This window comes from Neofelis nebulosa, chromosome X (genome assembly GCF_028018385.1).
Source record: "Neofelis nebulosa isolate mNeoNeb1 chromosome X, mNeoNeb1.pri, whole genome shotgun sequence".
NCBI classification, from domain to species: domain Eukaryota; kingdom Metazoa; phylum Chordata; class Mammalia; order Carnivora; family Felidae; genus Neofelis; species Neofelis nebulosa.
Window position 1 is genome coordinate 7,954,462 of NC_080800.1, and position 25,032 is coordinate 7,979,493.

General features: G+C 39.9%; 1 protein-coding gene across 1 annotated transcript in view; it reads right to left on the reverse strand.

The window, feature by feature from the left end:
• MID1 (midline 1) overlaps positions 1-25,032 on the reverse strand; it is a 588,063-nt gene that overhangs the window by 388,793 nt on the left and 174,238 nt on the right. Inside the window, exon 4 of the mRNA XM_058713622.1 lies at positions 5,676-5,737. The gene's annotated coding sequence lies outside the window, so the exon portion shown is untranslated. The remainder of the gene's footprint in view (positions 1-5,675; positions 5,738-25,032) is intronic.

The following is a 25,032-nucleotide window of genomic DNA, read 5'->3' on the forward strand; positions in this document are numbered from 1 at the left end:
GTCTCCCTCTCTCTCTGCCCCTCCCCCAATCGCTCTCTCTCTCTCTCTCTCAAAAATAAATAAACATTAAAAAAATTGTTTTTAAATAAATTACATTTAAACTTAAGTTGAACTTCTATTTCTCAGCTACATGAGAATAACGAGCACATGTCCCTTGTCGTTTGTAACAAAGGGTTTACCTGCAATCTCAAATTTCTTCCTGGCTTTCTATTTCCAGTTTCTATATACTGCCTTTCAAAACCATGGCTAATGGGGTGCCTTTACATCCCCACAGAATAGTAGGGTCAGGCTTCCGGTAGAGAGAACTGGGGCACCCATCCAAACACATTATGTTCTGTTAAACCTCACACTTGAGATCCATTCACCCTCGAGCACACAATATGTCCAATTCACATTCTACGTAAGCAGGGCTGTTACACAGATTGACACAATTCCAATGCTTGTAATCCTCTACCTCTTACACATCACGCAAAACCGGGAACAACCAGATGCGAGGGTAGACAATCGGTCTTCAGATCGAGTCCCTTATGTCATCACCTTCCAACATTTTCTTGGTCGGTGTCATGGGCTGCTCAACACAGCCTTTCAAGCTGCCCAAGCCAAAAGGACAAACAGCCCTCTCTGTTACCAACCACAGACTGTTTACGGAAGAGCTAGACAGACCCCTGGGCAGTAGCTATTAGGAGGCCTGGGAGAAAGGAGACAGCAAAAGAACCAGCAAATGTTTGTGGGGACAGGTGGGGCTGTCTGCTGTCCCATTATGTATGATGTGATAAAATCTGAAAATCTCTGCATAGAAAACAAGGTTTAAGCTCGGCACATTTACGTCTAAGGACCTTGAACATTTACAGTTACATGTGATAGCAGGCTGAAGCATTCAGGGTGTGAGAGAATTTAATCTCAGTGGTCTCAAGTACCCGTAGGACAGGCTTGGTTGGTATCCCAGTTTGTCTTCTGACTGTCTTCTGAACGAGCCCACTGGGGGTTCAAAAGAGTCTATAATTTAATCTAATGATCTGTAATCAACTTTAGACATGGTTGAGTGTAAATACGTTTTTAAAATGAACCATGGCCCTAATGTTTGCTTAATTCTCTTTTTCCACCTCTTAGCCTCTATTTGCTATTACTATATTCTAGGCAAAGATGAGATGGTAAATTACTCGAAGTTTTGCTGAGTGGGACATATGGCTAAGAAAGCTCTGAGCTATTTTTCGTGGGCAAACATTTCCAAATTTCTGTCGTTTTTGGCATTCGGTGAAAATGAAGCATTCTTTCCTCCATTTCTTATGACCAACATAATTTGAATGCATATTCTTTCATTCAACTTTTCTTTTTGAATGCTATCTCAGTGCCCGATGCTGCAAAGTTTCTGTTTTTAAGATAGTGAGGCCCCTGTTTGCAGAGATAATCTCTTATACTTATTTTTTAGATGTCAGTATACCTAAGACAGTACAAGGCATACTATAAAATGTTCATAAATACTTCTAAAGAATTTGAGAAGTCATGTATTTAGAGCAACACTTTTTGTGGCTTGGTCCAATGGTTTCCTTAACTCCTTCTTATTTTCTGTGATTTTTATCATAGACAAATCCTGCTTTCACTCTGGCAAGAAGGTTTTCTTTTAAATAAGCAAATCAATACCGAAATAAATACACATTTTTAATAAATGTATATATTAGATATTTCTATATTTCTGTATTTGTGTTTTGATGTATTTATTTCCTTCTGAAAACATATTTGGCCATAGTCAGGAAAGAAGGTCATTGCCAGAGACTCCCCCTCTGCGCGTTGAACATGACTTTGGCAAGACTTTCTCAGCGATGCCCTCCCAGGAAGGAGGAAGCACAGAGCGGTGGAAATGCTGGGCCGATACTACTAATGATGACGCCCCTTGGACTTGAAAGGCAGGCTGAACCGTGAGAACACGTATCCTCAACCAGAACAGTCTGGCTATGAAAAGCCGTAGAATGGCCTGCAGCCCTTCCTCGGCAAAGGAGGTTTGAAATGGAGGATTTCAGGACAAGTAACCCGGACACCTTGTCCAGTGCCTCAGGCCAGGGTTTAAAACACCCCTGGTGTGTAAAGTGTGAATGTTTGGAAGGTCAAAAGGCTCACATTTAAATTTCATTGCAAAGAAAGCACTCAGAAGCCACAGGCAAATTTCATGTTTAGGTGGCAGGATTATCTGGGCCTCTGCTTCTCTCTAGTCCATAGTTACTCAAGTGCAAAGAGAAGTAATACCCTGCCCGTATTCACCCAAACACTGCCCCTCTCTTTGCATTATTTATTATCATTTGAAGCAACACGATGCCGCCAATCTTCCCGCTCTATACAGCCTGACCAGTTCCCTGGGAAATACCGCTAGGGCCCAAGACAGCAGAGGTTAAAGCAGATATAGGCATGCTTGCTAGAAACTCAAAGTGGGAAGGAAAGCCGAGAAGCATCTGCTGGAATTGCTGGAGGGAGACACCAAATACAATGACAAAAAGAATGACAGGTGCCAGGAAGAACAATTCAGGTTGAAAAGGAAGAATAATGTCGGGGATTCCCAGGAGGAACAGAGCTGGCGTCACCGTCACCGGTCAGGAGGAAAGAGAAAAGAATGCTTAAAGTCTTGAGAGAAAACAGAACTCGGGGTCGACCTGGGACTCAAGTCCCTCAGCCCGTCCACATCTCAACAAACCCCTTTGTGCTCCATCCCAGGGAGTTAGGCTGGAACATTCTGATGTCTAAGAGTCTAGGAATTGAAGTATATGGATGTATATTTTTAATGACATCGGCGCTTTATCCAAACTCTAAATTTAACATGGCATCCTTTAAAGCCACTGGAATATTCTGATGTCCAAGAGTCTAGGAACCGAAGTATATACATGTATATATATATTTTTTCAACGTTTTTTATTTATTTTTGGGACAGAGAGAGACAGAGCATGAACGGGGGAGGGGCAGAGAGAGAGGGAGACACAGAATCGGAAACAGGCTCCAGGCTCCGAGCCATCAGCCCAGAGCCTGACGCGGGGCTTGAACTCACAGACCGCGAGATCGTGACCTGGCTGAAGTCAGACGCTTAACCGACTGCGCCACCCAGGCGCCCCTATACATGTATATTTTTAACGACATCGGTGCTTTATCCAAACTCTAAATTTAACACGGCATTGTTTAAAGTCACACCCCTTGTGTTTCATTTCACTAGTTTCTTTATGAAAAAAAAATTCGTTTGGAAACCAACTAGTAAGCATAAAATAAAACGAATGTGGTGAGAGTTGCCAGTATGTGTCAAGAGGGGGTGAAAGGGATTGTCTGATTTGTTAACACCTCATTTTGGGATCAGCCCCTCCATAAATACTCTTCTCACACCTCAGAAAGAACAGGAACAGAATATATTTAAGCTGGGCTTACTGGATGAGTCCAAAGCCTCGTCAGGAGATCTGAAACCTCGAAACCTTAAGTTCTCAGTATGTGAGTACAGTGACATTTACATTTATCCCAACCCTGTAGTCTGTTATTTGAAGAAACCACATTCTTATCTCTCCTTGGTTTTCCTTGTTTGTTTTGTTTTGTTTTGTTTCAATTTATTGAATTTTCTTAACATCTGGCAAATGTCTGTAATGGTAGAAGGGAGAGGGAAGGAGATGGAACAGGAAGAAGGAAATAAACTTGGGATGGAGGGGGGGAGTCCCAGAAATACTTTCCATGCAAGTTTCCATACCGAGGCAATGGTAATGAGAATTTGCTACATGCCAGGCATTGGGTGAGGCATACAAGGCACCATGCTAGATGGACATCAAAGAGAGAGCAAAGAAACACAACAGCTTGGCAGCCACACTGACTTAAAAACCCATTTGCATAGGCTTGAGAGAGCCTGTTGTCTCCCAGGGAGCCTTTGGCATGGCCAGAAGAAAACATCAAAGGCACTCCAGATTTCAAATCCCTTCCAAGGGAGTGATCAGCAGGACAGGAAATGGGAAAGTCATCCTGAAAGGAATCTGGAAGGGAAGGGACTTAGGCGAGGACACCCCTGGTCCTGCACATGAGCTCTCACCCCACGTACATTCAACAGACGTGATATGGCGAACAGCTTGGCACCCAGTCAGTAGCAAGTCTTGCCCCAGCCGCCCCCCGACCAAGAAACTGCGGGGAATAAGGCAGCACGAGAAAAGATAATTCAATAAGAGTGTTTTGTCATCGTCACGGTCGACTTAATATTTTGAAAGGATCCCATGGTACGAGAAAGCCTGCCTTCTAAAACAACAGAACAGTAAACAAACATTCAAAGATAGAAGCCCAAAGGGATGGGAGAAGACCAAACTTAACCAACAGAAAATGAACGAGTAGGATTTGCCTGAAATAATATCTAGTATGCTCGACTAAAACTCCTGGTAACGCGGCAGGGTCGATTCATGCTTATAGTACCTCAGTATGACCGAGGAACCAAAGGTTGCCAACAAACACAAGGAAAGGCCTTTCATTCCACATCGCTGGGAAATAACGACAGACTACGAAATGTGCCATGTGCAGAGTCCAAACGAGATCGAAATTTCACATGCGACCTTGTCACTAAAGTTGGATGGCAAAAATGAACTCGGCCAAGCTTTTTTACAAAACAGAAAGTTCCTACAAAAGCAAGGAGTAGGAGCCTCTTTGAAGAGATAGGAAAGTTCAAGCAAACGTATAAGATACACGGATGTATATTGATTGCATTATTGTGTGTATGTTGGCTAAATACTTTAAAAAATATTTATTTTAGGGGGAATAAAGCTGAGATTCACAGAAAACGCGGAATTTTTAGATGAGCCCCCAAGTCCAGTAATCCTTCCTTCTGCATGCCCAGTAAGCAAGGACCCACGTGTGCCGTCCGGAGGCCCTGTAGCCTAATGGTCAAGCTTGGAGTTTCTAGAGTGAGAATCTTCAGGCCTTAGATACCAGCTTTACTACTAATTATCAGTGCGACTTAGAAAAGTTCCTAATCCGGGGGCACAGTTGGCTAAGCATCCGACTCTTGATACCGGCTCAGGTCACGATCAAAGGATTCGTGGGATCGAGCCCTGTGTCGGGGTCTGCTCTGACAGCGTGGAGCCTGCTTGGGATTCTCTCTCTCCCTCTCTCTCTGCCCCTCCCCCACTTGCTCTCTCACTCTCTCTCTCTCTCTAAATCAATCAATCTTTTTTAAAAATTAAAAAAGAAGTTCCTAATCCAGAAAGCATGGGCATAATATTGGTACTTACTTTACATGGCTATTGTGGGAACTGAGTGAGATAATAGATGTAAAGCATTAGACTGGATGCTAGCACATATTAGGAACTCAATAAACACTCTCTGTTAATACCACAAATCTATTATAAGCTCTGCAAACCATATCCCTTGGGAGTGTCCACAGCAACCAACAGAGCAGGGTAACCAGTAGTATTTAGCGCATGTCTCTTGCTCAATTTAGAAATTAGACTTCCATAACTTGTTTGATTTCCTAAACCCCACAATATAAACAGATATATAAAATGAAAAATTTCTCTTCTTTTTTCCATGTGGTTATTTCCACCCGCTACTAAACAAGTGCATTGTTTTCAGTGTACTTAATTTTCTGTTGAATTTCGTCTTAGAACAGAGTAAGTGCCTATTCCTTGTCATCAGCGTTAAATCCCATAAAATAATTCTAGACGTCAGCACCATATTAGTACCTTAGGACAAGGTTCCTCAAGATTTCTCCGAGGGGCAGATTCTCCGGTGTGAAGAGGTCCTCCTATTGGAAAAAAAAAAAAAAGAATTCTATGTTAATTTGAAAAATGTGAATTAAACAATGTCAACCAGGCATGCAGGATTTATCAGAGCTTTAAATGTGCTAATATGTGCGATGGCTCTCCAGATGAATATAAAATGCCAAGCTGCCCCAAACCATTTGTCCACAGAAGTTACGACCCTCAGACAGAACTAGTGCTCTATGATCCGCACTTTGGGATACCCTATCTTAGAGGGATGGCCTGAAATCTGCTGACTTTATCCTGGAATGTGGGGTCACAATCCCATGAGAACACAATCATTTTTCTACACAGAAGGGCTGCATGGAAAGCCACAGTGGCTATACAATGTCAGTGCTGAGCCCTAGGGTGGATCCTGATGATTTTGCTGGTCGGGAAGGTGTCTCCTTTTCCTTACGCCACCGCCACCGCCTCCTGCCTCTAGAAGGTCAGAAAAGCCCAATTCTTCAAAAGATGAATGTAGTACTATTTTCAGCCGAGGCCGTCACTTGTTTTAGAAATGTGTTACGCTAAACGCGTCATCAGTGAATACAACAAAAGGTAACACAATCTACATTTCTATTGTACTTGCCAGTTATTTAAGCCTGCCTTCCAATTTTGTCTCTTGATCAGCACTTCCCAAACTTTAGGGTCATAATAATCACCCACGGAATTTGAGATACACAGTGATTCTCGGGTTCCACCAACCCACATATTTTGAAATGCTTCCCTGGTGAGGCTAATGATCAAGCATCCCTGGGAAATTCAAACTTGCCTGCCCCTAAACCTCTTGTTTTTTAAACCTCTGACACATTTGGAGAGTCAGTTCTCTGCGGGGAACCATGGCTCTACACCTCAAGTTCATCTACCGACAGCGCTAGAGATAGAACTGCAAGGCGGCTCCTCTAACATTAAGCCCCAGGCTTCTCTCCGGGATCAGTTAATGTTGGCCACAAGGTACTGACCAGCACGATGCCCTACACAGTGGTGAAGCCCAAATACATACTGAATGAGGAAGGAAGGAATGTCATAGTAGTCTCCAAAAATAAATAACTTTCTTTGAAAACTGGCAGAATTGAGAGCAGGAAATTTGTCCCCAAAGCCCCAATGTGGTTTGATCAAGAGGCTCTTCTTTAGATCATTCTACTCCACCTTTCAGTATTTTCTAGGATGTAAAATGGCTCTTTAGGCTTTCTGTTCATGACATGAAAGACGTTCCCAAGGTTCACCAAGCAGTTTTCTGACTGGTGATGTGGTTGCCCTATATGGTATTTCTGTTTCTGTCTGGTCACCCACCACCTTGAGCCTGGGTCTGTTTAGAATGAGCGTCTACCAGGGCTGTCCTTCCGAGTGGAAAATGTATTGCCCCCTTGCTAAAAAGGAGAAGACTCATAACTGGCTTTTGGGTGCTGGACACTTCATGCTAGAGGAAAGAAGCAATCTTAACACAGGTTATGGGACTACATCATTCGGTCAACCTTGGGAATCTTTTATTTGGAGAATTAGCAAAAATAGTAGAAGTAATTGAGAAGTCAAAAAGGATTAAAAGGAAACTTTTGGAGCTAATTTTGTTACATGATTCCCACAAGACACCCCTCAGGAACTAAGATGCAATTTCTTTTTAACAGCTCTTCTTTTCTTTTGGAGATATTTGTAGACTTAGGGAAGAGTTTCAAAGATAGCACAGAAAGTTCCCATATGCCCTTCACCCAGCTTCCCCTAAGAAATTAACTTTAGCATAATGCTATTAGCAAAAGTACAGAACTTATTCAGATTTCACCAGTTTTCCCACTAATGTCCTTAAAATTTTTTTAATGTTTATTTATTTTTGAGAGAGAGACAGACAGAGCATGAGTGGGGGAGGCGCAGAGAGAGAAGGAGACACAGAATCTGAAGCAGGCTCCAGGCTCTGAGCTGTCGGCACAGAGCCCGACGCGGGGCTTGAACCCACGAACTGTGAGATCATGACCTGATCTCAGGTTGGATGCTGAAGTTGGACGCTTAACTGACTGAGCCACCCAGGTGCCCCATAATGTCCCCCCCACTTTTTTTTTGGTTCCAGGATCCCATCTAGGATTCCACATTGTGTTAAATTATCTCGTCTCCTTAGTCTCTTCTGGTTAGTAAGAGTTTCTCTTTCTTTCCAGATCTTGACCTTGACGCTTTTGAAGAGTACTGGTTGCTTGTCTTGTAGAATGCCCATCAACTTGGGTTGGATGTGTTCTCATGATCAGACTGAGGTTATGCATTTGGGGCGAGAATAAAATACTGCAGAAGCGATGAGCTCTTCCTGGTGTCACATACCTGGAGGTGCATCATGTCTGTAGGTATGACCGATGATATGAACTTTGATCACCTGGCTAAGGTGGTGTCTACAAGGATTCTCCACTGTCCACTTACTATTTGCCTCCCTTGGTAATTACTAGATATCTCGAGAGAGATACTCTTTAAGCAAACATCCTGTTTCTTCTTCGACTATCATCCACTCATTTTAACATCCACTGGTGGATTGTTTTATGAGGTCATCATTGTGGTTTTCTAACTCTATGTAGAACTATTTTCTTTAGAAATTGTATTTTTTATTTCCATCATTCTTTCTACTCGTATTAGTTGGAATTCTTCTGTGAGGAAGAGTTGGCATTTCTCCCCCATTTAAAATAAGAGATTCAAAGGATAGAAACAGGCTACCTGATTTTTAGGTAGGCCAGTAGGATGGCATGTAGAGTTGATTTGGTCTTCAGAACATGATGCTATACCACCATTCCCTGATGGTATTCTACCCCAAAGACAACAAAATATACACTAGGCATGGACAATTCTAGAGTTTAAACCTAAACATAGAGCTAGAGCAAGGATGGCAGGGTGGTGATGGTGTGAGAAGTCATTATTCCTGGTGGTGTCCATCCGAAGAAGATGGAAATGCTAGTCAGGAACAAAAGAATGTCTGGGGTTCATAGAGTATAGGCAGAAAAGGTTAAACGGATTGGTGGCAGTTGGATACTTGGTCAAAAAACAAGTCACTATCAAGAGTTCAGACAAAAGGTGGCAGGGCGAGTAAAGAAATTCTAGAAAGAACATAGATGTCAAGGCGATTAAGACTGGGCACTGAGGAGTCTGGGTGAAATCATGGAGACCAGGCAAAATGTGACAGACCCGGAAAACAGGAAAGATTGGCCGGCAGAGTCAGAATTACTCTCCGTGGAGGGCCAGGGAATATACGTTTTGGGCTTGTGGGCTGTACGGTCTCTTTCCAACAGCTCAATTCTGCAACTAGTGTGAACGTAGCCACGGACAGTATGTAAGGGAATGTCCATGCCAGAATTTGGTTTGTGGTGAATCAAATTTGGCCTGTGGATTGTATTTCCCTATTCTGAAGCAAATAAAGCCAACAGTACACCCAGGACCAAAATGTCCTTTGGGCTCTACATACAGTGCCGTTTGGTTGGTCTTGACTTAAAGACATCCCTAAGGGGCAGAGGATTAAAAAAAGGACTACGGTCACTTCAAATAAAGTATACAATGTTGGCGATTCTTGATAATGAGGGATCCTGGAGTTACCCTACTTGTTGGTCTATATCTAGATATAGATTGTTTAAAATACATTCCTCCAGATTAGATATATTGTACACTTTTGTCTGGAGGTCAAATTTTACAAGTACTTTATGTTGAAGTTTCTTGAGATATTTTGAACCAAAATGGAATATAAGCCACTATTATTAAATGGTCTCGTCACTTGGAACTTTATGGTATCGGTAATGTGAACCAAGTTCTTGCCTTAAATTATTTCATTAAGTTGAAATAAAGGAAACACTAACATTCTCTCCATCCTCTGATCCGGTGTTTTGTTTAATGTTCTTCTTAAACATTATGCCTTTGAAATATAAGCTTGTAGAGCATAATGGTGGCTAAATAGAGGACGATGAGCTAAAGCAGAACTTCAGATCGTTTTGCCGTAGGAGAGTCAGAATATATCAAAAGCATTTAAGTAACCCTTTTAGGAGTGAGATATCAATTCTATTTTCATCACACCCTCTGGGCTTTTCTTGAATCTCTGAAATCCTTTCTCTATACCTGGAATCTCTGTGAAGATATTCTGTATATTTGTCCTCAAGGAGCATGAAAACATTTTGGAATTCTTTGCTAAATGAATTTTACGATAGTTTACAATTTTAAGAGGCTTGGAAGTTACGGAAATGCAAACATAATGCAAGATAGGTAACGTGCACTGCCACTCATCTTGGGGATGAATAAGGAGAAAAAAAATCCCTTTCAGCATTATCAGTTTCCATAATGTCTTATTCATTCCCTGGAAATTTAATTTTGAAGCTGGGTCATACTTAAAAGATTTGATTTGAAGTAAAAAAAAAAAAGCCAATTTCAGCAAAATATTAAGAAGCTGTTCTCACGTTTTAAATTTCATTAGACTGATTTTTGGTGTAAGACATACATAGATCCATGTGTCAATCTACTCTGTAAGTTGAGTTACTCTAATTATTGAGTATTAATAATTGAGTTATTAAGCATATTGTTTTCCAGGTAAGAAACTTGTCAGCAATTTGCTTTTATCTCGTGAAAAAAATAAAATAATCGTTTCCTACCCAAACACTAGTAAACAGACTATAGAATAACGTAAGTTTCAGGGCTACGGATGTTCTGATTATTATATTCATGCATTCCTTTGGGCATAAGTTAAGTCGGCCACAGGGCAGCCGGAGGGTGACCACAACTTGACAAACCTTACGGTTCAGCAGATGTGGTTGTAAGATACGGCTTCACTGAAAAATATTTCCCACTAAGCAATTTTAGGACTCTACTCTGAGGTTTTCATTTAAAAACTTGGAATTTCCAACAGAAAAGTGGGTGGTACCATCATATTGGCCTTAGGATACAGAAATATTTAGTTGCCTCAAGTAAGCGGTAATGTGAATCAACAATATCTCAAATTGCAATATTTCTCTTTTTGAAATTTTGTAACGTTTATTCATTTTTGAGGGGGAGAGGGGCAGAGAAAGAGGGAGACAGAGAATCCGAAGCAGGCTCCAGGCTCTGAGCTGTCAGCACAGAGTCCAATGCGCAGCTCGAACTCCCAAACCGTGAGATACTGACCTAAGCTGAAGTTGGATGCTCAACTGACTGAGCCACCCAGACGCCCCCAAATTGCAATATTTCTACAAATATGCAAGTCATGAGCTGGAAACGTTTTTCAGCACGTGCAATGACCTTATTCAGTTTCTTTTTGTTGATTTCCAGACCCCAGGGGCTTTTCTTGGCATATATATTGGAAACCTTCATGTGGGTCATTCACTTTGAAAGATCAGCTCAATATTTGAGTGAATTATTTGAACAGTGTTATTCTCTGATTTAGAAAATAACATGTATTTCCAAGTAAGTGTAGAATTATTGAAATGTTCCAAGGTTTTAGAGGAAATATCACATATACAGTCATTTCCTGGGCTGTGGAGCTGAACACCAGCATTTATAATATACATTGAGAGATTCCATAAAATCACGAAATGCGCAGGACTCAAGTAAGTACCTAGATGTGTGGGAGAATAGGGACTAAGGAGCTTCAGAAATAACCTAATGTCAACCTCATGCTTCAAAGTTTTGGGTTAATAAAAATTGAGTAAGACCAGGAGTACTACTTTGATCTAGATCAAAACTTCCCAGTCTTGGCTGTAAGAGGAAAGTGAATTTCCAGATTTCTCTTTGTAAAGGAAAAAAAAATGTGAAAGATGCTGACATAATTCCTCAATGGTTCTAAAACTTGTGGTTAAAACAGGAGTGGGGGGGAGGCTGATGAAATTAACATGTCCAAAAGTTACAAAGGAAACCTCTAAGATAAGGCTGGATTGCAGTATCTTTTCCTTAACGGGTTCTGGTTCTACACCGGGGGGATAATTCCTTCTGGGTGAAATACTTAGTCCACAAGACTCTTGATTTGTTCCATTTTCTCACTTCCCTTCCCACTGAATATTCAGAGTATCACTTACTGGCTTTATTAGTCAGAACTCTTTGGTTGCCCAATCATGACAAGATTTATTTTAAAATATTCTTATTTACTTGTAGTGGCTTTGAAAATGACCATGTAAAACATCACTGCACTCACTCACACAGATGAATGAAGACTAAGAAAAAGAAAAGTTGTGTTCCTAGTGCCTAAGAAGCAGGCAGTGTTCCCTCACTAGACTGTAAGCTCTGTGAGGGTAGGGGTATTAAATGTTTATTCTTCCGGGTGTCATCACCCCAAGCACGGTGGTTTGCGCATATTATAACAACTCAATAAATATTTCAGTCTGATTTACCACATCTGGGGTTATCAGCTCGTGTGCATTGTGTTTCTTCTGTTTATTGTCAATTACGCTTCATAACGACTTCCTAGTTAGGCAGTATTCTCTTCATTTCATCAAATCCCAAGGTCACATAGCAGGAAAGCAAAAGACCTGGGATTAGAACCCAAGCTTTCTTATTCCAAGTTTATTACTCCCACCCACATCAGATGCCTGAAACAGTTCAATGGAGAGAAGCAGTTTCAAAATCTTTTCTTATCCCAACAAATAAAGGATAATATTTGATTCCTCTCATTTTTACCTGAATATCTGATATAGGAATCCTTCCTTAACTATGGAAAAGGTAGAGTTTTCAATTTACTATTTCTTCCAATTTTGAAGGAACAGAAAGGTCTTCAGTTAATTATTTCGAGAAAAAGCTTCCCAATTCCCATTTCAATATTTTCCTAATCACATTTTGGTTTGGAACACAGGCACTGGATTTGGAACCTGAAGCCCATTTCCTGTCTAAAATGGTTTTCATTCATTGAATGTGAACACTTGTTTTTTATTGCAAAGTTGTTTACAAAGCCGAGCTGCTGGAATTCATTTCTTTTAATGAACAAAAGAGTGATGGAATATTTAGCTGGAAGGAATTCACAGAGGGTTGCGTGCAACTGGCCAAGAGTTTTAAGGAAAAGTTTTCAGTTCTAATGGAGGTTCCTTGGTCCAAAGTGGAAGAACATTCAGGTAAAATTCCTCCAGTGAAAGAACTGAATAAATGAGAAAAGGAAGTTTGATAACCTCTTTAAACTAAACTGAGATGGTTTTCGTCCAAAAGAATCATGCGTTCAGGAAATATTCATACACATAAAATCCTTCCTACATACCCAGGCACCGGGATCCAAAGTTCACGAGGACTTTGTGATTTGTACCCATAAAAGATAACCGATAATTTTATGATTTTGTGCAGTGTGCCAAATGACTACTGTTCTTAAAATAAAACTCATCATTTTAAAGTGAACGGTTCAGTGGTTTTTAGTACATTTACAGACTTGTGCAGTCATCATGACTATCTAATTCTGGAACAGTTTTTATCACTCCAGGAAGAAACCCTGTGCCCACGAGCAGTCACTTGCCATTCTCTCCTCCTCCCAGGCCTGGCAATCTTCACGGACATTTCACATAAATGGAATCACGCAATATGTGGTCTTTTGTGATTAACTCCTTTCACACAGCATAATGTTTTCGAGGTTCATCCACATTGTGGCATGATTCATGTTATTCCTCTCTAGCTGAATCGTACGCCATTTCATGGATAAACTGTAGTCTGTCCATCTGTTGGTTGATGGACATTTGGGTTGCTTTTACCTTTTGGCTGTTGTGGAATGCTTTTGCAGTGAACATTCACGTGCATGTTTTTGCGGAAACATGTTCCTTTGATATGGTCGACTTAGAAACAAAGAGAAGCAAGACTCAGAAAGGTGCCCAGAGCCGTGCCAAAGACAGCACACGCATCAGTAGTTTGTTCTCGTTGTTGGTGAACAGCATTCCACTGTATGAAGACACCACTGTTTATTTGTTTACCAGTTGTAGGATGTTTGGGTTGTTTCCACCTTTGGGTAATTATGAATGAAGCCACTGTAAACATTCACATACAGATTTTAGAGTGAATATAAATTTTCATTTCTCTTGGGTAAATACCTGGGGGTAGGATTGCTGCATCGTTTGATTCTATGTTTAACTTTATCAGAAACTGCTAAGCTCTTTTCAAGGAGACCTGACCATTTTGCATTTCCACCAGCAGTGGGTGAGTTCCCATTGTTCCACACCCTTGTCAACACTTGATATCGCCAGATTTTGTTTACCTGTTTCTTTCGTTTTGAACCATTGTAATACATGTGCAGTGATATCGCACTGTGAGCCCTTTAAGTTTTGATGCTCTAAATTATCCTTGGTGGGGTTTTGTACATTGCTTTTTACCCAGCAAGTAACCTGTTTTTATTGTTGTTTTCTAGCATTTTTAAAAACTTGCACAGGAGTAGAGAGAATAGTATAATCGTAAATCTGCATAAACTGGCCACCCACCTTCAATGATTATCAACATTTTGCCAATTTGTTTCATCAAGCACCACCACTATTTTCTGGTTTGTTCTTTCTGGGGTCCTTTTAAGCAAATCTCATACTTCATGTCATTTCACTATTAAATAATTCAACATGAATCCCTTCAATAACTTTAAAAATAAAACGAAATGTAATCAGGGCACCTGGGTGGCTCAGTGGGTTAAGTATCTGACTCTTGATTTCAGCTCAGGTCATGATCTCAGGTTGTGAGATCGAGCCCCGCGTCAGGCTCTGCTTGCTCGGGATGGAACAGGCATGGAGTCTCCTTGGGATTCTCTCTCTCTCCCTCTCCCTCTGCTCCTCCTCTGCTCGTGTGCTCGCTCTCTCTCTCTGTCTCTCACTCTCTCCCTCTTTCTTCCTTTCCATTTCCCTCTCTCTCAAAATAAATAAACATTAAAAAAAAATAAAATAAAGGGGAGCCTGGGTGGCTCGGTCAGTTAAGCATCTGACTTTGGCTCTGGTCATGATCTCGCAGTTGGTGAGTTCAAGCCCCACACTGGGCTCTGTGCTGTCAGTGAAGAGCCTGCTTCTGATCCTCTGTCCCCCTCTCTCTCTGCCCTTCCCCACTTCACAATGCCCTCTCTCTCAAAAAGAAACATTAAAAAATCAAAATAAAAAGGATTTCTTTAAAAAAACACAAAATGCGGGGCGCCTGGGTGGCGCAGTCGGTTAAGCGTCCGACTTCAGCCAGGTCACGATCTCGCGGTCCGTGAGTTCGAGCCCCGCGTCAGGCTCTGGGCTGATGGCTCGGAGCCTGGAGCCTGTTTCCGATTCTGTGTCTCCCTCTCTCTCTGCCCCTCCCCCGTTCATGCTCTGTCTCTCTCTGTCCCAAAAATAAATTAAAAATGTAAAAAAAAAAAAAAAACACAAAATGTAATCACAAGTAACAAAATTAATGATAATTCCTTACTGTCCTCTAATATTTAGTCTGCTCAAATATCCCCAATTGCTTCAAAAGTGCCTTTTTAAAAGTTGCTTTATTTAAATTTAACTTATGACATGAGGTGGAAGCTAAAAAATCTGAGGTCCTACTTCCAAATGATTGAGGTTCTACTCAGTTTTCAGAATCATTTTAAAGTTAGTTCAGGCTTTACCCAAGTTATAGTTTAACTATTCCAAATTATATTTTTATGACACAGCAGCAATTGGGAGATTATAAGGCAGGTATTAAGGATACAGAATCAGCATATCATTTAACCCACAGATCAAAGCACTTAAAAGATGACTGCCACAATTAGATAGTGCAGCCAATTGATTTTACTGGCAGTGAATGCACAGGTTGGCATTGTTCATAGTAGGCCCTCCACACAATTGAGAATTAAGAAAACATCCTATCAAGAGGTGTTGTGCGTGTGTGCATGTGTGTGTGTGTGTGTGTGTGTGTGTGTGTGTGTGTTGCATTAGCATCAGCCAAATGAAATTTTGGTTTGGCAATAAAACCCAAATAAGGAATTTTTTGCCACGCCAGTATAACTTTTACTTTATTTAGAAACGGGTAAGACTTTATTTTGAATTAGCCCCGTTGTAGTTTGCAGTCGAGTCAGACAAAAATCCAGAAAATTAATATGTCGATTTAAAGATAAGCAACTTGGTTGTGTTCTGCTCTAATTTTTAAATTAACATCTCAGTTTAAATTCCTGGTTGTAACAAGACTTCCCTTCAATCCGAACTACAGTGCTGTGTTCTACGGTTCCCTACAGCCCCTGAGCTCTTTTTCAACATTTGCACAAATGTATTTGCTTGCTCTATTACCATTTAGTCCAGATAACAAGGCTCAAGTAAATGTAGCCTGCGCAATAAGAATATAATCACTGTTTAAAATCAAACTTCAGAGTAGGTCAACATGGCATAATGTCCTGCCTAAGTGATCTGTAATTCACCTCTCCAGATAGTCATCTTGGCCCTGGAGTAGTTTAAAAGGTAGTAGCTGCCAAAAATTGTTAACCATTAAACAAGGGTTTACTTTTCTTTTGTGTGGCAGGAACAAAGGTGCACTTCTAAATCTGTGTCTAAAAAATGTGTAGGTTTTGAAGAATTCAATCCACTCGACAACTCTTGCTCTCACCATTCAGAACAAACATTTTAAAAGTTTTGGGGGTTTTGGTTTGTTTTCTTGTTTTTTTATTTTGCCTTGATTGGGTGACCTGAGCCACAGTGTATGTGTATTTCTGGGGGTGCAAGTTGACGTAAAGAAAGCTTGGAAATCCCAAGACAGTCCTAAAAGCAAGGTGTATTACACTGAAATGTGTTCCATCAATTGCCAGAGTATTTAAGAACACTGAGTCATCATCATGGGTAATGCCCCCTTCATGAGGGCAAAAATGAGTTTTCATCATGGAGAATATTCACCTCTCTTGCTGAACCATGGTGCAATTACCTTTCATGGTAGCTCAAAAGTAAACATTAGCATTTTTGCTCACTGTTCAACTTCAGAAATTTAGCCCACCGCATTACTTCCAGCTTCAAAGAATTCTATAGTTTCATTCTCAAGACAACTCCAGAAGACATGGCATTTTAAGCACTAGGAGACTCGAGACTCATACACACGCAGCCTCTCATGGATTCAATTAGTCACCATTAGAACCTGAAGATCTAAGTTTCTACTTCGTTGACTGTGCTCAAGGCAGGTTTCTCCCAGAGCGTTGTGTCTTTTCACAATTACATTTGGTTTCTGCCAAGTTCTCCTTTTGGAACTGAGAATGTCTTTTTAGACCCCTCCCAGTGGAAGGACAATGCCAGGTTTTTCATTAGTGTAACGAGCCCATTCACCAGAGCCAATGGGGTATCTTGTTACTTTTCAAATTCCGTAGAGTAAAAATGTTGGCAAAGTCATTGCTATCTTCTACCTATTACAATTTTTTTTTTTTTACTGCCAGATAAAAGACATGAGATACTTGAAGTGATATTTTATAACCATGGTTTTTCAACCTCCCTGGCACTGTGAACATTTGGGGTCAGATAATTCTTTGTGTGGGGGGGGGGGGAGGGCTCACTGTAGGATGCTTACCAGTATCCCTGGCCTACACCCACTAGATGTTAGTAGCTTCCTCACCCCAGTCATGACGACAAATGTCTCCAGACATTGCCAAATGTCCCCTAGGGGACAAAATCACCCCCTGTTGAGAACCCTGGTTTTATAACCAGCCAGACAGGTATTCATTGTCAGTCTTTTAGATTAATTATTTATTAACACATTCCACAGTCAACTACTATTTAAGGAGTGCCACTGGACACAAGGTGGTACTAGACCAGATCCTTACGTGATGCTTGTCCTCACAGAGTTTATGGACTAGCCTGGGAAGCCCACAGTCTAACCTTATTCCTAACATCTCCATAGCAAGAGTCCTGAACCATGGTCAGTATAGGCTAGGATCCATTCTGTAACTCACATCTTGCCTTGGCTCATGACCCCCAAATCTCCAAACCAGAGCATCTATGTGACCTCGGTGGTCACGCCAAATGATGATCCTGTTCTCTTTTGAGTTCTTTCATGGCACCGAGTTGGTGCCATTCATTACCTACTTCCTGGTTTATAGATGCTGTGTGTAGCTCATCATTTTCTTATTCCTAGTGACTAGCACCTCCTGAAGATAGATGGCTGGCTGATTGCCTGGACAGATGAGTTGGGTCAGTTACTGTTGAGTACCTTGGCGTCCCAACCAGAGCTTGGAGACAATTGTGGGGTTTTTTTCTTTTTTTTTTTCTTTTTGTATGAGAATGACATGATCAAAACAATTACTTATAAATATCATCTGTGTGACACTGTGCTGGAAAGACTGGAGAAAGGAAAACCTGAAGCCATGGAGACAGTGATGAAATGATTTTATATGCTTCCCATAGATGAATTAAGTACATTCGTAGAATAATGGCAATGTGAATGAGGAACAAATGAACAAAAAGGAGAACCATTTCAAGGAAACAGTAAATAAGTGTTTGGAAGAGGAAGTGATTATTACAAAGAAAATTAAAGTCAAAGTATTCAAACTCTGAAGGTTGGAGTGTGGGGATCTAAAATATGGTTTTTCCATTAAATACAAATAGAAGTTCTGAGATGATTCAAAGATGTTAGGACATACCGAGACCATCATTCTTCATGTAAGTCTCCTCTTTTGAAAGCAATATTCTTATAAATTTCCTACTCTTACATTAAGTTTAGCAGTAATCTAAGAGCAACCAAATTAGGGAGTCAGATGATTGACTTTGTGAACAACATCATGTGGAAAACAGTGATGAGGAAAGCGATACTTTACAGATAAAAGAGGAGTTATAGGATCCCTTCACCATTTTGAGAACAGACCGTGGTGGGGCTAGGGTAGAAGCTGAGGAATATCATTTAGGAATCTATTACATGAAACCCCAGTGTCAGGGGTAAGAACCATGAGAAGCGGACAGATTAGGGATACATCACAAAGACTGAGCTAACAGAATTTGTAAGTGAAATGAGTACTAAAAAAATGACTCAAAAAAGACCCCAAGGTTTATGGTGTGAATTAGGTGAGGAACTTAGGGAAGTAGCCCGTTTGAGAGCATATCAAAAACTCATTTGTTAACATGGCAACACTGAGGAACTCTTTAGCTATCTAAGCATAGACATCAAGTAGCCATTTGGAAATACGTATTTAAAGTTAGGTGCTTGGCTGAAAATAAAAACTTGGGAGTAGTACAGCACAGGTTTCTTAATGGAAGACAACAGAACTCACCCTAGCCAGCTTAAATAGACATGGGATGCCACAATATATGCACTCTTACGTTTACTACGGCATTACTTAAAATAGCCAACATATGGAGGCAACCTAAGTCTCCAGTGATTGATAAATGGATAAAGAAAATGTAGTGTATATATATAGAGAGAGAATGGAATATTACTCTGCCATAAAAAGGATGAGATTCTGCTTTTTATGACAACGTGGAGGGGCTTAGATGGTATTACGCTCAGTGAAATAATTCAGACTGAGAAAGACAAATACCATATGATTTCACTCACACGTGGAATCGAAAAAACAAACAAACAAAGAATAAGCGAAGACACAAAAAGCAGAATCAAACCAATAAATACAGAGAACAAACTGATGGTTGCCAAAGGGGAGAAGGGTGGAGGCGTGGGCAAAATGGGTGAAGGGGCGTGGGAGATAAGGGCTTCCAGTTACGGAATGAATAAGCCACAGGAATAAAAGGTACAGCATAGTGAATATGGTCAATGATATTGTAGTAGCATTGTATGGTGACAGATGGTACCTACACTTGTGGTAAAGCACAGTATACTGTATAGAGATGTTGAATCACTATATTGTACGCCTGAAACTAATGTAAAATTGTGTGTCAACTATACTCAAGAAATAAAAATAAAAACCATCACGACTAAAAAAAAAAAAAAAAAAGTAACACCTTCAGCTCTACCTGGAATTGCAACCAAAGTGAAAGTAAAAGTTACCTCTGATGTAGATGTTTCATATTAAAAATGTAGGACTGTAATAATCCTTAATCAGTAAATGCTGGGGAAAACAGTTGTACTGCTCCTACTTTTATTCTGTATTATGCATTTAGGCTAAATCAAAGTACAAAAATGTGCTGAATAAGGGAGTGCTCGGCTGGCTTAGTCAGGAGGGCATGCAACTCTGGATCTCGGGATTGTAAGTTCAAGCCCCACGTTGGTTATAGAGATTACTTTAAAAAATGGAACCTGAATAAAATGTGCTAAATGAAATATTTTTAATTTGTGTAGAATTGTATAGGCTGGTCAAATAAAGAAAACTCAATAAGAAGAAAAGAAACGGAGTATTACTTAGTTCCAAGAATTTCTGGATGGGTTGGAACAAGACCTAAATGTGATGTGGCCAAATACAATGAAGCCAGGGCAAATGTCCAGCCACACCATGGGAAAGCTCTAATAGAAACACCACTGTAGGTACTACCTACTGTGACATGAGGGACTGGGCATTGGAAATCTGACTTCCCTCAGACAAAGCAGATGCCTTAGTCGTGAAAGGTGACCCTATCTCTCTTAGTCCTGTGTACCCAGATTTTGCACCTGTGCATGTGAGTTGAAGAAATTCAGACACATGTCTCTACTCCAGCTATAAGAAAAACATGCAATTTTAGCTATACAACCTCTCTAGTATTAGAAAGAAAGCTAGAGGGGTTTGAAATGAGTGTTGAATAAGTAAACTTGCTGCATTTGCTTTGGGAAGCCAGTGGTGTATAGATAGTGTTTACAGTTATGGTATTAGGTGAGGCCACTTTGGGAGAGAAAAGAGACGGTGGCTGGACTGAGTCCTTGAGCACCCCAATACTTAGATATCCAGGAAGGAAGCTGAGAACAATCAGGTAGTGAGAAGAAAAACCAGGAAAGTATCATGTCCTAGAAGCTCAAGGAGTAAAGGATCAACTGTAGTGAATGGTGCTTTGCGATAGATTAAGAACAGAGAGCTGACCATTGGATTTGAACACATGTAGCTCATTCATAACTTTGACAAGAGGTATTTCAGTGGAGTGATTAGAATGGGTGCATAAGAGATTTGGAAAGGATGAGATGGAGACAATGTGTATGAAGGGGCAAAGATATGGTGATGGGAGTTGGAGCAGAAAATGGGACCAAGGGAAGGTCTTCTTTCAAATGGGAGACGCTTAAAAATTAAGGATGAAAAGGCATAACACAGCCACATGTCTAAACAACCCAGCCCACTGGTATGTTTTAAATTATCTTTCACAAAAGCTGATTTACTGCCTGATCAGTGCAAATACTGTGTTTTTAAACAGTTTTTCCTAACGTGTTGGAATGTCCCAATGGGGGGATGCCAAGGGCTTTCTGTTTGTCATCTCACTGGGCTCTCAGTCTTGACACGGTCATCCTTTCACAACTGAAGAATAAACTCTCTGATCTTGTTCACACTTTTCCTGAAGCATGCCTCATTTCAGCTTTCTCTACCTTTAACAAAAAGGTTCATCAGAAAATATTACCCTTGTGTTATCCAGAAGAGGAAGGCATGTACTTTGGAAAGTGCTAGAATATGAAGGTCGAATCATATAGTATGCAGCCATTGGAGACTGTTTTCTTTTTTTTTTTTTAATTTTTTTTTAATGTTTATTTATTTTTGAGACAGAGAGAGACAGAGCATGAACGGGGGAGGGTCAGAGAGAGGGAGACACAGAATCAGAAACAGGCTCCAGGCTCCGAGCTGTCAGCACAGAGCCGGACGCGGGGCTCGAACTCACGGACCGCGAGATCATGACCTGAGCCGAAGTCGGCCGCCCAACCGACTGAGCCACCCAGGCGCCCCGGAGACTGTTTTCTTTTACTCAGTTCAATGTTTTTAAGATTCATCTGTGTTGTTGTATCAATAGATGCTTCCTTTTTATTGCTGAGTAGTATTCTATTTTATGGATATACCACCATTTCTTTATCCATTCATCAATTGGTGAACATGTGAGTTATTTCCCAAATTAAGAATGAAACTGCTATCCAAAACTATACTATGTACTTTATAAATATACAATAAAACACATTGATTATTAAAAAAAGAATAAAACTGTGATATGGCATATATATACAATGGAATATTACTCAGCCATAAGAAGAATGAAATCTTGCCATTTGCAAAGACATGGATGGACTTAGACAGTATTATGCTAAGCTAAGTAAGTCAGTCAGAGAAAGACAAGTACCATATGATTTCACTCATATGTGGAATTTAATAAACAAAACAGATAAACATAGGGGGGAAAAAAGAGAGGCAAACCAGAAAACAGACCCTTAACAACAGAGAACAAACAGGGTTACTGGAGGGGAGGTGGGAGGGGAGTTGAGGTAAATGGGTGATGGGTACTAAGGAGGGCACTTGTGATGAGCACTGGGTGTTGTATATAAGTGATGAATCACTAAATTCTACTCCTGAAGCAAATATTACATTGTATGTTAACTAACTGGAATTTAAACAAACACTTGATGAAAAAGAAGACTAAAACTTCTAAATATATTCACATTTAGTTTTTTTGTGTGGACACATAAAGAAAAATGTCTTCAATGTCTTCATTTCTCTTGGGTAAGTATGGAGTGGAACTGCTAAATCATAAAATAAGTGTATAGTTAACTTTAATCTATACTGGATGTGGTAACCACTTTATATTCCAACCAGCAATTTATCTGGCATCCTAAAAGCTTGCTAAACTCACTTATTAGTTCTAATAGATTTTTTGTAAAATCTTTGGGATTTTCTGCATAGCCAATCATGTTGCTGAAGAAAAAAGACAAGTTTTCTTTACTCCTTTCCAATCTGTGCCTTAAAGAAAAACTGCCATATTTCACTGGCTAGAACCTCCCAGTAGGATGTTGACTGGAAGTGGTGAGAATAAAAATCCTTGCCTTATTCCTAATCTTGGAAAGAAAATATTCAGTCTTAAATAGGAAAGTATGATGTTAGCTGTAGCTGTTTTTGTTGATGCCCTTTATCAGAATGAAGAAGTTCCTTTTTTTTCTAGATAGTTTGCCTGATGAATAGATGTTGAATTTTGTCAAATGAGTTTCCTGCATCTATCAAATTGATCATGATGAATTTCATTGATCTTTGAATGTTGAACCAAACTTGCATTCCTAGGTTAGGTCCCACTTGGTCATAATATAATTTAATTCCTGCATTTCATTTGCTAATATTTTGTTAAGAATTTTTGTGTTTATACTCCTGAGGGATATTGGCCTGTAATTTTCTCTCCTTTAAATGTCTTTGTCTGGTCTTGGAATCAGGGTAATGCTGGCCTCATAATTTGAGGAAGAATGTGTTTCATGTTCCTCTATTTTCAGGAAAAGTTTATATAAAATTGTCTTCCTTTATTTTTGGTAAAACTTGGCAGTGACGTTATCAGAGCCCAGAGTTTTCTTTTTTGGAAGATGTTTAACTACAAATGTAATTTCATTATTTGGCGTAGGATTATTCAGGTTACCTGTTTCTTCTTGAGTGAGCTTGAGTGGTAGGCTTATGACTTTTGAGCAATTTTTTCCACTGCATCTAAGCTATCAAATTTATTAGCATAAGGTTGTTCATAATAGTCCCTTATGTCCCTTTTAATGTCCTTAGGATCTTTAGTGATGTTTCCTCTTTCATCCCTGACACTATTAATTTGTGACTTCTTTCTTCCTTCTTTAGCAGTTCAGCTAAAATTTTTTATCAACTTTATTGATTTTTTTCAAAGAAATAGATTTTGCTTTAATTTTTTTTTAATTTTTTTTAACGTTTATTTATTTTTGAGACAGAGAGAGACAGAGCATGAGACAGGGGAGGAGCAGAGAGAGAGGGAGACACAGAATCTGAAACAGGCTCCAGGCTCTGAGCTGTCAGCACAGAGCCCGACGCGGGGCTCGAACCCACGGACCGTGAGATCATGACCTGAGCTGAAGTTGGACGCTTAACCGACCAAGCCACCCAGGCGCCCCAGATTTTGCTTTCATTAATTTTCTCTTTTCTCTGTTTTTAATTCCATTGATTTCTGGCCTCATCTTTATTGCTTAATCTTTTATTTATTGCTTTTAAATTTGTTCATTTTTCTAATTTATTCAGGTAGAAGTTTAGGAAATTGGTTTGAGACCTTTATCTTTAAACATTTAATGCTATAAATTTTCCTCATAGTGTTCCTTTAGCTGAATTCCACAAATTTTGTATGTTGTCTATTTAATTCATTAAAATCTTTTCTAACTTCCTTGTGACTTTCTCTTTGACTAATGGGTTATTTGCAAATGTGTTATTTCATTTCCAAACACTTGGGCGATTTTCTAGATAACTTCTCATTATTGATTTCTACTCTACTTTTTAGTCAGACACAGAATTTTCGTATTTTCAATTATTTTAAATCTGTTGAGGCTTAATTTATGGCTCAGAACATGGTCTGTTCATCTTCTATGTTTATTGTACTTAGTTTCACATGCTTCACTACAGAATATTCATATGATTGACTTCCTGGGGTTTCCCCAGCCTCCACTGCAGGTGTTATATAATACACAGTATATGCAACACATAAGCTTCCTAAAATCTGAAAACTTGTGAATTCTAAAATGCAACTGGCTTCAGGGATTCAGTATAATTGTGGACTGACTTCTTGGTTACATTATCATACATGTGATCCAGCATATGTTTATATTATTTTTAGATCATCATTGACATAAAAACATATAAATTTAAAAATTCATCGAAGAACTTTAAGATTCTAAAGAATATTTTCCTAGACCATGGAGACCATGACTCCTAGCCAGAAAACTTAGCAATAATGAATTTATGGTATAACAGTGTTGAGTTTTCTTTGGCTGCAGCTGCTTTTCTTAGAAGAGACCTCCTTTGAAACGCTAAACTATCTGACAGGCAAATTCGGGTGGCACTTTTTGTTTTGGATTTTCTGAGACATGATCAGAATTGCCAAAGGCAATTTTACTGCTTTTCTGTGATAAGTCCTAAAAATTCTAAGGACATCCCTGAGGAGATAGAGAAGATAAACAGCTCATGACAAATATCAACCTCATTCTAGATCAGAACTATCTTGCTTCTTGAAATCCTGTAATTGTCTATTAAAACTAGGAAAAATTGCTTATGAAACCAAGAAAGTTGGCAGTTTTAGAATAAATTCTTACTAACACTGTTCCCAAACCCGTAGTAATGAACCAGAGGAAAAGAGTACATTTAAGTGTCCTTACAATTGCAAACCTTAGCACAGATTTAAATGCCAATCTTTATTAAAAAATATTGTTGAATGGAGGGGTGCCTGGGTGGCTCAGTCGGTTGAGCTTCCGACTTTGGCTCAGGTCATGATCTTGCAGATTGTGAGTTCGAGCCCCGAGTCGGGCTCTGTGCTGACAGCTCAGAGCCTGGAGCCTGCTTCGGATTCTGTGTCTCCCTCTCTCTCTCCCCTCCCCTGCTCATGCTCTGTCT